Source organism: Gouania willdenowi, chromosome 21 (genome assembly GCF_900634775.1).
Source record: "Gouania willdenowi chromosome 21, fGouWil2.1, whole genome shotgun sequence".
NCBI lineage: Eukaryota > Metazoa > Chordata > Actinopteri > Blenniiformes > Gobiesocidae > Gouania > Gouania willdenowi.
Window position 1 is genome coordinate 25,194,035 of NC_041064.1, and position 12,707 is coordinate 25,206,741.

Consider the following 12,707-nt stretch of genomic DNA (forward strand, 5'->3'; position numbering starts at 1 on the left):
TTGATAGATCAAATTCAGATGCTACTGCCAATCTATCATCTAACCTGCTGAATACACTTATTAAAGATCTTGCTTTGCATGATCTTTGGCATATACAAAATGCTAATGCAAGAGATTATACATTTTTCTCTGCTAGACACAAGACATTCTCCAGGATAGATTATATTTTTCTCAGCCCAGCTTTAATTACATAATAATACAAATTAACACAAATATATTCATCACTATTTTACCGAGACCACTGTCCGATCACTCTGCACTACTGTGCAACATTGATTTACCCAATATTAAAATAAAAGCACCAAGGTGGCGACTAAATACGTCCTTACTAATTAACTCAGGATTTATCAGTTCACTTAAAACCCAATTAAAATAGTTTTTGGACATTAATGCACAAGAGTGCTCTAACCCACAGATATTATGGGAGGCCACAAAGTGTTTTATCCGTGTTTCTGTATCTCATTCTCTTCAACTCTAGCAAAGACAAGAGTTCGACAAATAACAAATCTTGAAAACAAAATACAATCAATAGAGACTTTACAAAAAAATAACTTCACAGAGATTCAGGCCAAACTAGACCCTCTGTTTCTTTAATATACCATGAACTGATAGAGCATAGCGCTAAAGTTCTACCAACTGAATCCGTGTGAAATAAGGAACTGGGCAGTTTAGATTGGAGGAAGATCTGGTGCAACCTCACTTCAACTTCCAAAAATCTAGCGCAATAACTAATTCACTTCAATGCCATACATAGAGCTTACATTACACCCTATAAGAGATTCCAAATGAAATTACAATCTACAAAAAACTGCCATATATGTGGAACTGTGTCACTTGGGACATTCTTACACATGTTTTGGGATTGTCAAATCATTTCTGAATTCTGGTCTCATGTAAACTCTGTTAGCAGACGTACTGAACATTTTTTACATTTTTAATCCCACATTTTGTCTCCTTAATTATCATTCTGATGTAACTTTAACACAAATTAAGCTCAAGTTGGTGTTTGCAGGTTTTACCTCTGCGAAAAAAAAAAAACCTATATTAAAACATAGGTTTACTCCAGGTATGTGAATGAAATAATTTTGGTCTCAAAGCCTGATCAATATTATCAACCTCGAACATACGACTGCACGTCTTAACAAGGCTCAACCAGCGACTGTTCAAGCATGGAACTCTATTTCATCCAAGTTCATCTCTTGGACCAGAGACAATGATGAGGCTATCACTGAACTTTATCTGATTAAGGTGCATTATCGTGGTGACGTATCGATCATTTCCTGTTTACGCTCTACCGCTGCTTGCAGCGCTCTACTACTGTGTTCTGCTAACTCTAATCAAACTTGTTGTCATTGATATTTTAGCCTTGAAAACACTTGTTTTAATTTTTACCGTACAGTTAAACGTACGAAGGTTAAGTAAAAAGCAATCTCGCCTCTTATAGGCAGTACAATTTCCTTTAAACTTCCTTTTGTCCTTAGCTTAGCTTAGCTTGAATTTAGAACCTATGGCTTCTCTCTCCTCCCCTCCGCTCTCCTGCCCGGTGTGTCAGATGTTTAGTTACTCCTCGTCCTCCTTTAGGGACAATGGTAGTTGCATAAAGTGTAGCGTACTGTTAGATATGGAGGCGAGGATCAACAATCTGGAGAAGCGGTTCCGCACCCCTGATACCAAAACCGAAGCTAGCAAGCAGGACCTAGCCGGTGCGGACCGTACTAGCTCTAGCTTAGCCTCCCCCCCGGCCAGCAATGAGTGGGTTACTGTCCGTGGTAAGCATAGTCGAAGGTCAAAAAGCCGCTCGGGACACCACCATGTTCACGTCTCAAACAGGTTCTCCCCCCTCTGTGAGGACAACACACTCACCGGGGAACAAACTCTGATAATTGGCGACTCCATAGTGAGAAACGTGAAGCTAGCGAAGTCAGCGGGCATTGTGAGGTGCATCCCAGGGGCCAGAGCGGGCGACATAGAATCAAATCTAAAGTTGCTGGCAAAGAGTAATCGTAAGTTTGATAGGATAGTCCTCCATGTCGGCACTAATGACTCCCGACGTCGTCAGTCGGAAGCAACCAAAGTGAACATTGAATCAGTTTGTGCTTATGCTAAAACAATGTCGGACTCCGTAATTTTCTCTGGTCCTTTACCAAATCTGACCAGTGATGACATGTATAGCCGCATGTCATCATTTAACCGCTGGCTATCGAGGTGGTGTCCAGAAAACGAGGTGGGCTTCGTTGATAATTGGAGATCCTTCTGGGGAAAACCGAACCTGATAGGAAGAGATGGAATCCATCCTACTTTGGAGGGAGCATCTCTACTATCAGAAAACATGGCACATTTATGACATCTCATGAATGAGACCATGTTACAGAGGTGGAGTCCTCCACGCCCCTCTGCGCTTGCCTTAGGACAGTTTCCCTCCCATTGCTATCAGGATAGCTGTGTTCATCGCCATGACAACTGTTGTGATGGTGATGAATATTATTTTATGGAGACGGTGTCTGTCCCCCGACCCATATTTCACAATGATTTTAACATAAAATCAAATAAAAGAGCTATCAATTATAAAAATCTGAAAAAAATTAAAATCTCAAATCTAGAAACACCAAAACATAAAACCATTAGATGTGCTCTATTAAATATTAGATCACTGAGATCCAAATCTCTACTAGTAAATTACCTTATCTCAGAAAATAACTTTGATTTATTCTGTTTAACTGAAACATGGCTGTATCAAGATGAATATGTTAGTTTAAATGAAGCCACTCCTCCCAGTCATTTAAATACTCATATGCCACGAGACATAGGCCGTGGAGGTGGTGTAGCAGCTATTTATCATTCCTCTCTCCTAATCTATCCTAAACCAAAGGCCAATTACACTTCCTTTGAAAGCCTGGTTCTAAATTTATCTCATATCGAATCAAAAACCTGCCAGCCAGTCTTATTTGCGATAATTTACCGTCCTCCAGGCCCTTATTCTGAATTTCTATCAGAATTCTCTGAGTTTATATTAAACTTAGTCCTCAGTTCTGATAAAATACTGATAGTAGGAGATTTTAATATCCATGTGGACAAAGATAGTGATAGCCTGAGCTCAGCCTTTATGTCCCTAATAGACTCAGTTGGCTTTTCTCAAACTATTAATGAAGCTACTCATCGTTTAAATCATACTCTTGATCTTGTTCTAACATATGGCCTTGATATTAATGAACTAAAAGTCTACCCTGAAAATCCTCTGCTATCAGATCACTTTTTAATATCTTTTAACATTATCCTAGAGGATCTCGCACTGTGCAATAAAATAGTTACAAGTAGAAATCTATCCAACAGTGCTGTGGCTAAATTTAAAGAGGCCATTCCTGCTGCCTTAAACTCAGTGCACCATCCAATAAATAACTATGATATTAATTATAACCCCTCTCAACTGGATCTGCTTGTCGATAGCTCTGCTAGTCTACTAAAATCCACCTTGGACTCAATTGCCCCATTGAGGGAAAAAACTATTAAACGTCAGAGGAAAGCTCCGTGGTTTAGCTCTGAAACTCACACACTCAAACAAACAACCCGTAAATTAGAGAGAATGTGGCGCTCCAATAAAACAGAGGAGTCACGAATACTTTGGCAAGAAAGCCATAGTAAATACATGACAGCCTTACGACATAGTCGATCTACATACTACTCCTCACTAATTGAAGAAAATAAAAATAATCCGAGGTACCTTTTCAGCACTGTAGCCAGGCTAACACAAAGTCAGAGCTCTATTGAGCCCATGATTCCTCTAGCCCTCAGCTGTGAGGACTTTATGACATTTTTTAACGATAAAATTCACAAGATTAGAGATAAAATTAGCCACTCCCTGCCTTCACCTGGGCCTGCTGTACCATTAAATGTAAATAGGCCTAACCTAAACTGTTTCACACATATAGGACTTCAGGCCTGGCCCACCGCGCCAGCGGCACGCTCAGCGAAGGCGCGCCCCAGGGAACCAGGCCAAGGCGCCCAGACCGGCCGGCGGAGCAACCCACCGCACCACCCCGCCACCCGACAACCCAGGACGCAAGTGCCGCCCCCAAGAGCAGCCGCCCCCAGCGCCACCCCCATCCCGGACCCCCCCGTCCCGAAGCCACGAACCCCACCACCCCAGGCCCCCAGACGAGCCAACCCCGAGCCACCCACCCAGCGCAGCAATGCCCGCCCCCCAAGCGAAGGCCACAGCCCCCCCACCAGCACCCCGGGCCGACAGGAGCCCCCCACACCAAACCCAACGGGAGAGCCGGCGCCGAGCGAAGGCGGAGGAGGGGGGGAGGACGAGACAGGGGGACAGAGAGCAAGAGGAAAGAGTGGCAGAGAGACACGCAGGCCCCCGGCACCAAGGGCCACCCAGATGTGCACGAAGGGGGCAGGAGAGCAACACCCAACCGCCCAGGGACCACAAGAGCACCCGAAAGGGACGCACGCCCCCACAGAGGCACCCAAAACACCCCAGCAACCCACCCAAGCCACCCAGGTCAAGGCCACCCCACAAGCCCATGGAGGTCCAAGAATACAGTTAGATCAGTGTGTTAGTAAAGAGTGGTGCTGGCAGTTGCTTGCAGGCTAGATCATCAGGCTAAAAATGAAAAATCAAGATTCAATGCATCTAGAAAAGGAGTCCAACGCTCCTCAAAGCAGGTTATTTTTTTTTTCTGAGAGCAGACATCTTTTCCATGGAAATAAATTCTATGAGGAGATTTCGCCATTGGTTTATGTTTAAGGATTTTTTATCTTTCCAATTCGCTAATATTGTTTTTTTTGCTATGGCAAGTGCCGCAAGGATGGATTATGATTGGTTTGCTGGAATATCAAGCATAGTCAGGTCTCCTAACAGACATAGATTTGGAGATAGAGGAATCATGTAGTCCAAAATGGAGGACAGTTTTTCAGTGATTAGAAACCAAAACTGTTGAACTGGCGAACAAAGCCATACGGCATGTAAATAGGAATCAGCTGTTCCCTGGGTGCACTGAGAGCAGATGTCTGTTGGGGAGAAGCCCATTTTATACATTTTCTGTTGGGTAATGTGGGATCTGTGGAGGACATTGTATTGAATTAGCTGAAGATTTGTGTTTTTAGTCATCTTTAAGGTATTGCAACAAATTTCTGTCCAGAAATCGGTGTTCGTGGTGATTGAGAGTTCAGCTTCCCATTTAGCGATTGGTAAGTGATTAGAGTTAGTGTTCAAGAGTGCTCTGTATATTTTTGAGAGTTTTTTTGTTTTTGTTGAGATATTTTTCATATATATGGCCAGTTCTGGAGGTTGCAAGGTGATTAAATCTATTGCCGTATTTTTCTTAATTGTCTCTGTTACTTGTAGGTATTGAAGAAAATTACTTTTATTTATATTAAATGTTTGGGTAAGATTGTTATATGTCCTGAGCTTATCATTTTCAAAGAGGTCTTGGAGATGAATAATTCCGCTATCTTCCCATGTTTTTAGATAGAGCGGTGTTTTTCTTTTTCTAAAGGGTTGTGCCAGATAGGAGACAGCATGCTAGTTTTTAATTGAACATTTGTAATGTCCAGGGCTTTCCACCACGCAGTCAGGGTGGAGGCAATCAGTGGGTTTTTAAAGCAGTTATGACGTTTGAGGGTCACAGTGATAAAAGGGAGATCAGAGAGTTTAATATGTTTGCAGTCTAGCTGTTCTATTTCTAGCCAGGTGTTGTGGTATTCTTTTGGTTTTAGCCATTCTGTTAAATATAGAATTTGGTTTGCTAGGTAATAATGCGTGAAATTAGGGGCTTCCAACCCTCCCTCGCTTTTATTTTTTTGAAGAGTTGAAAGGCTTATTTTGGGTTTTTTATTCCTAGCATAGAATTTTGTAATTGCAGAATCTAATCTTTTGAACCATTGCGTTGGTGGTTTCAGTGGGATCATAGAGAACAGATAGTTTATTTTAGGTAAGATTTTCATTTTAACTGAGGCTATTCTGCCAAGGAGTGAGATGGGGAGATTGTTCCATCTCCGCAGGTCTTCTGTGACTTTATCCAACAGAGGGTCTAGGTTCAGTTTAATTAATTCATTTAGGTTTGGTGATATATTTAAACCTAGATATTTAATTATATTTGTGTGGGAGGGGTATTGTGGGTTTTGGGCTGCTGGGTTCCATGAATTTTTCGTTAAAGGAAGGATTGATGATTTTGACCAGTTAATGGAATAGTCTGATAGTTTAGAGAAGCTGTTTATTAGTTTAAATAATTCTTCTAATGAGGATTGGGGTTCTTCCAAATAGAGTAAAATATCATCCGCATAAAGATTAATTTTGTGTTCTGAGATGGATGAGTGGATTCCTTTAACACTAGAAGTCCCAGGGATTTCTATATCCCCCAGAAGTCCCAGAGCAGGGTCAAATGAACTCTAGGACCAAACTGTCGACTCTGAGGGCTACAATTTGCATCTATTCATTTGTAAATAAATCACCTGAGAAATCAGCAGGGGGGAGAGCCTGACTCTAACAATGGAAGTCTGGAATGTTAGGGGGAAGTGCCCTGGAAGCTAAAGTCACAATGCCCCGTTTATTAACTCGTTCTGCTTGATGCTGGGGGAGAACAAATACAGACTACAAACATTGAAAGAAACAGAGTCACTTGAGGGCAAAAAAAACATCAGATTTAATGTGTAGTGTAAACGGGACCTGAGACAAATCCAGTAAGGACATTGTTACTGAGCACTTCAAGAACCTGGGTGTGCCTCTCAACAATAAACTGTATAATAAGGGCCATAGTGTAAAATTATATATATATATATATATATATATATATATATATATTTTTTTTTTTTTTTTTTTTTTTATTATTATCACAATCCCTTCACAACCTGGTCAAGACACTGATGTGCATCAGAATTTATGAACTTTGATGAAGTTCAGAATGTGTTCAGAGTATGTTCACAGGTTGGGGTGGGGTAGGGAGGAGCTGGGATCATTTCCATACCTATAGGAATAGCCTATTTTCATGCAGCCTTTTGTGCTGTGGGGAATAAATAGCTGACTGCTTCCACCACAAAGTCATTAAAAATAAATAATTTTTGTGTTCTATTTGAATGAAACTTGTGTTGGAAAGTTGGCATTTAAAAATAAAAAAAGTAACCAGAAAAATTGTAGATGTTATACAAAAAATGACAAAATCAGGAAAAAAAGTTGCTGTGTCATAAAGGGTTAAAGCCTCCACCTTATGAGAATTTTAAATATATATTTCTTACATAGTCCATTAACACATGTAAAAAAAACCCAAAAAGAGTTAAAATATCAATGCAACTGTATATAACTATATATTAACTGAAATTCTTCCTGAACCCAGGATGCAGGGCCCCTCCTGTGGTGCGACACTTACTGCCTCATTGACATAACAAAAGCAGCTGAGGACAGGCGTTAGCTCAAATCCTTTGGGTCAAATGACACCTCTCTGGGTTTTATAGGTAAAAAGTTCATTTGACACCTCTGTGGGACTTCTAGTGTTAATAACAGAGTTCTGACGAACAGCTGCTGCGAGAGGTTCAACAAATATTGCAAAAAGCAAAGGTGAGAGTGGGCAACCTTGTCTCGTTCCCCTCTGCAGTGTGAAGCTTTGGGATGTTATTTTGTTTGTGGTTACTGAGGCCTTAGGTTTAGAGTATAGGGTGGAGATCCATTGTATGAATGAATCTCCAAAGCCAAATTTGTCAAGGACAGCAAGGAGGAATGACCAGTTGACTCTATCGAATGCTTTTTCTGCATCTAGTGACAAGATTATTGTTTTCCTTTTAGAGTTCTGTGCCATGTTGATAAAATTAAACAGCCTTCTAACATTGTCTGTGGAGTGTCTATTTTTAATAAATCCTGTCTGGTCTTGGTATATAATTGACTGCACGACTTTCTCTAACCTGGAAGTGAGTGCTTTGGAAATAATTTTTATGTCTGTGTTAATAAGTGAGATGGGACGATAACTTGAGGGTAACATGGGGTTTTTGTCTGGTTTAAGTAGTAATTTAATGTTTGCTGTATTCATGTGACCTCCTACATAACCTTTATTTTTAATCTCTGTTACTACTCTGAAAAAGAGCGGAGCCAGCATTGACCAGAAGTGTTTTAGGAATTCAGCAGGGAACCCATCTGGACCTGGTGCTTTGCCTGTTGACATGCTATCTGAAGGTTCTCAGAGAGAAGAAGAACTTCACGTTTGGAGAGTTGGAGGAACGTAAACAACGACTGGAAAAGAAAGCTCGTGGAAACACGGGGGAAAAAGACTGTGATGAGGAGTAACAACAGGAACAATGACTGCAGACAAGAACACATCACAAAAAAAAAAAAAAAAAAAAAAAAAAAAAAAAAAAGGGAAGAAACGAGGTTGGATGTAAAATTATCTGTGTTCAAATTAGGGGACGGATCTAGATAAGCATAATGCTTTTTTCCGTCGCCCTTTCCGGCATGAAAAAAAAAAAAAAAAAAAAAAAAAACAATGCTCTGAATGTCAAATGAATTTCTGTGAATGCAACCATGTCGGAAATGAACTGAATAAATAAAATAAATAAAATAAAATAAATTTTGTAGTTCTTGTAAGGTTAGTGGTGAGTCTAAGGTGCTTTTCTGCTCTATGGTGAGCTGTGGTAGGTTTAAGTTATTGAGGAAGGTTTTCATATCTTCAGGGTCAGGGATTAAGTTTGATGAGTATAGGTTTTGATAGTAATCATGAAAAACCTTATTAATGTCCTGAGGTAAGTTTAAAGTTTGACCTGAATTATCAGAAATTGCTGCTATGAAATAGTTTTCTTTGTTGTGTTTAAGCTGATTTGCTAAATATTTGCCTGATTTATTGTTGTAGTAAAAGTTTTTGTGCCGTAATTGCTGTAAAATAAAATCCGTTTTTTTAGATAAAATTATGTCCAGATTAAATTTTGTATTTTGGAGTTTTTTCCATAAAACTTCAGACGGGTTTGCTGCGTATTCTTCCGTAAGTTTCTTAATTTTTTCTTCAATCGTTTTTTCTGCTATCTGTTCCTGTTTTTTCTTATAGGAAGAGTATGATATAATCTTCCCTCTGATGACAGCCTTGCTGGTTTCCCAGAGTAAGGACGGTGACACTTCCAGAGAATCGTTTGTTAATAGAAAGTCCTCCCATTCTTTTCTTATCATTTTACCAAATTCACTGTCATTAAGTAATGAAGTATTAAAGCGCCACAGAGAGAATAATTTCTGATTAGAGTCACACTTCAGGGTGAGGGATATCGGGGCATGATCGCTAATGATTATAGGATGTATTTTAGAGGAAATCTTATGTGCAATGGATTTATTTGAGAGAAAAAAGTCAATTCGGGAGAAGGATTTATGCACAGGGGAGAAGAAGGTGTATTCTTTTTTAGTTGGATTGTTCAGTCTCCATACGTCACCTATTCCAAGATCATCCATGTAATTCATTAATGCTTTAGCAGATCGAGACGGTTTTGTATTTGGGCACTTACTGGATCTGTCTAATGATGTGTTGAGTGTCAGATTGAAGTCACCTCCGATGATTACAGATGAATCTGCAGATAGGTCCGATAGCTCCGAAAAAACTCTATGGAAGAATTCAGGGTCATCGTTATTGGGGGCATAGAGGTTTAGAATTGTGAAACATTTATTATAGATTACCACTTTGATAATAATATATCTACCCTCTGGGTCTATGGTGGAGTTGATTATGTTAAAGAGCAACCTTTTGTTGAAAAGAACCGAGACTCCTCTTTGCCTGGAATTGAAACACGAATTATATATTTTGTTAAAATTTGAGTCTGTCAGAGATTTTTCTTCTGATTTAAGTAAGTGAGTTTCTTGAAAGAAAACAATGTCTGCATTTAATCTTGATACATAATCAAATATCTTGATCTTTTTAGCCTGCGAGCGAATGCCACGCACATTCCAAGATGTTACTGTAAACTGAGACATGGAAAGGAGTGCGGTTTAGTCCTTACGAATGTGAGCATAACCAAGAGTCTGTGAGCATTTATGCACAGCTGTGTCGTGATAGACTTCAATGCAAGAAAGAAAGAGAAGAAATGCTTATCATGCGATACCACCACAGGGTAAGGGGCTGGGTTGAGAAGGTTAGTGAGAAGCACAAACATACAACAACAACCAGTACCAAAAGAATAAAACATGCAACGGGTAATTATATAAAGCGTAGGAAGAGGGGGGTATTGAGTGGATGTGAAAGAAAAAAAAAAAAAAAAGATTAGGGGTTGGAGAAGAAAGAGGTGACATGGGGGTAGAGAGTGTCCTGTGAAACTGTATGAGCCTATACGTGTTTACCAACATCTGAGCAAGCATACACACACATACATACACACACACTTAGTATATATACACATATCCATGATTTTCTTTTATTTATCTTTTGAATTATTTCAATTATTTTAGATATATATATATACATACATACATATTTAATTATTATTGTTTATATTTCATTTTTTATTTTTTGAATTTTGTTACATACATATATACATACAGTACACATATATACATACTGTATACAAACACACACACACACACACACACACACACACACACACACACACACACACACACACACACACACACACACACACACACACACACACATTTTACCTTTTAAATAGTGCTACCTTAACTACACCATGAGTGGAGAATTATCCTTTCAATATTAACTCATAAATCACCTGTTTTTTTATTTTTATTTATTTATTTATTTATTTATTTATTTTTTTTATTTTTTTATATGTTTTATTTTATTTTTCTTAGTAGAGCCAGGGGGTGATGTTGGAATCCCTAAGTAGTCGGCCATCAATGTAAAGCTTGTCTACGACCAGTTTGGAATTACGGCCTCTCTGTCGGTTTTCTTTGAAGATAGGATATAAGGTTTTTCGGCGTTCATTTATTTCTCGAGGGAATTGATCATTCATGCCGAATTGCGTACCTTTAAGTTCCCTACCTTTACTTTTAACCTGGATTTTCTGTTAAAAGTATTCAAATTTGGCAATGATAGGGCGTGGGTGGTTACCTCTGCGTGGACCGAGACGATGGACACGGTGAAAGGTGATGTTTTTCATGGTTTCTGCTGGGATTTTAAGCGCAGACGACATGAAGTTTTTCAGCAGAGCCTCTGGGTCGTCGTTGGGGGTTTCTGGAATACCTGAGAATATTAAGTTGTCTCGCATACTGCGAGATTGGATATCCAGGACTGTCTCTTTAAGAAGCTTGTTTTCATTTTTCAGCTCTTTTACCTCCGTGGTCACCGCAGATAAAGCCAAATGGATGTCTTGATTGACTTTCTGTAAGTCCTGAATTTGTTGGTATGCAAATTCCAGGCTGGTTTTCATTTCCTGAAAATCTTGGTGCAGCAAGTCGACTACACCCAGCCTCTTATTGATGGATTTTAGAACCTCGGTGTGGGATTCTGCCTCCAGATCTGACGTGTCTGTTGATGTTGATTCGTTTTTTCGGCGTTTAGCGGACTTACCTGATGTGCTCGCGGCTTTTGGTCCGGATTCCATTACATACTCGGTGTAATATCAGTCGATGAAGTCTTCGAGGTCCTTCACTCTGGCTGGTGAGAGGGCGCGTGGTCGGCTCTCGTTTGTGGCGTGGATTTAACGGTAAGAAGTGTTAATATGTGCAAATAAACAAAGTTGGTATGCTAGTCAAGGCAGCGAGCCGCCATGTTGAATTTTCACAGACTGTCACGTGACTCTCAGAACATCTCGCGTGACTTACGGTGTCTTTCTGTTTGATCTTGGGAGGAGGAGACACAGCTTGATCATTCACACCTAGGATTAGTGTTTAAGTTGTCGTTTATTTTTGGTGCCGACATATTCATTCTTTTTTATTACGTTTTTCAAGTGCAAAAAAATAAGTCAAATTTTGTTCTCCATTTTTCAGCCATTTAGCTCTAGATCGTTTATAATTTGACTGCATCATTATATAATTTATCTATTTCTTTTTAGAGTTGTATTATTTTTGTTTGCTCACTTATAGAAAGATTCTCTTTATTTAATAAGGGCTTTAAACTATTCATAACTCCTCTTTCTTTTGCATTGTTAATTTTCTTTATTTCTTTGCTACGATGAATAGCAGTTTCTCTAATTTTGAATTTGAAATACGCCCATTTTTGAATATTATTTAACTTTTCATTATTGAAAATATTTAGTGCATTTTGTTTCACAAAGTGTTGAAAGATTGTATCTTTAAGTAAGTTTTTATTTAGCTTCCAGTATCCTCTTAGATTATTATTGTTATCTTTGGAACCAGAAATGAGAATCAAAATCATTTTGTGATCAGATAATGGAGCATGTAAATGTGAAACCTCAGATATAAATTGTATACAAGATGAAGATGTTAACCATGAGTCTATTCTAGAGTGTTGAGTGCATCTAGCATTACACCAGGTAAATTCCTTACAGCGAGGGTTAAAAAACTCAATGTCATTCACGATGTCTGTCACAAGAAGTTTTTCAGTTCAGTAAGATGTAGCTTTAAAACAGAAGCTTTGAGAGTTCTTTTCCAGGATTCTATCTATTGAATCATTTGGAGCATCATTATAGTCACCTCCAATAATTAGTTGTGCATCTTTATGTTTTCCTTGTCGATACTCAATTTTGGAATAAATCTGATAAAACATATTTTTAACTTGAGTTATTCCATTGTGACCATATACATTGCATAGTATGAAAAGAGAATT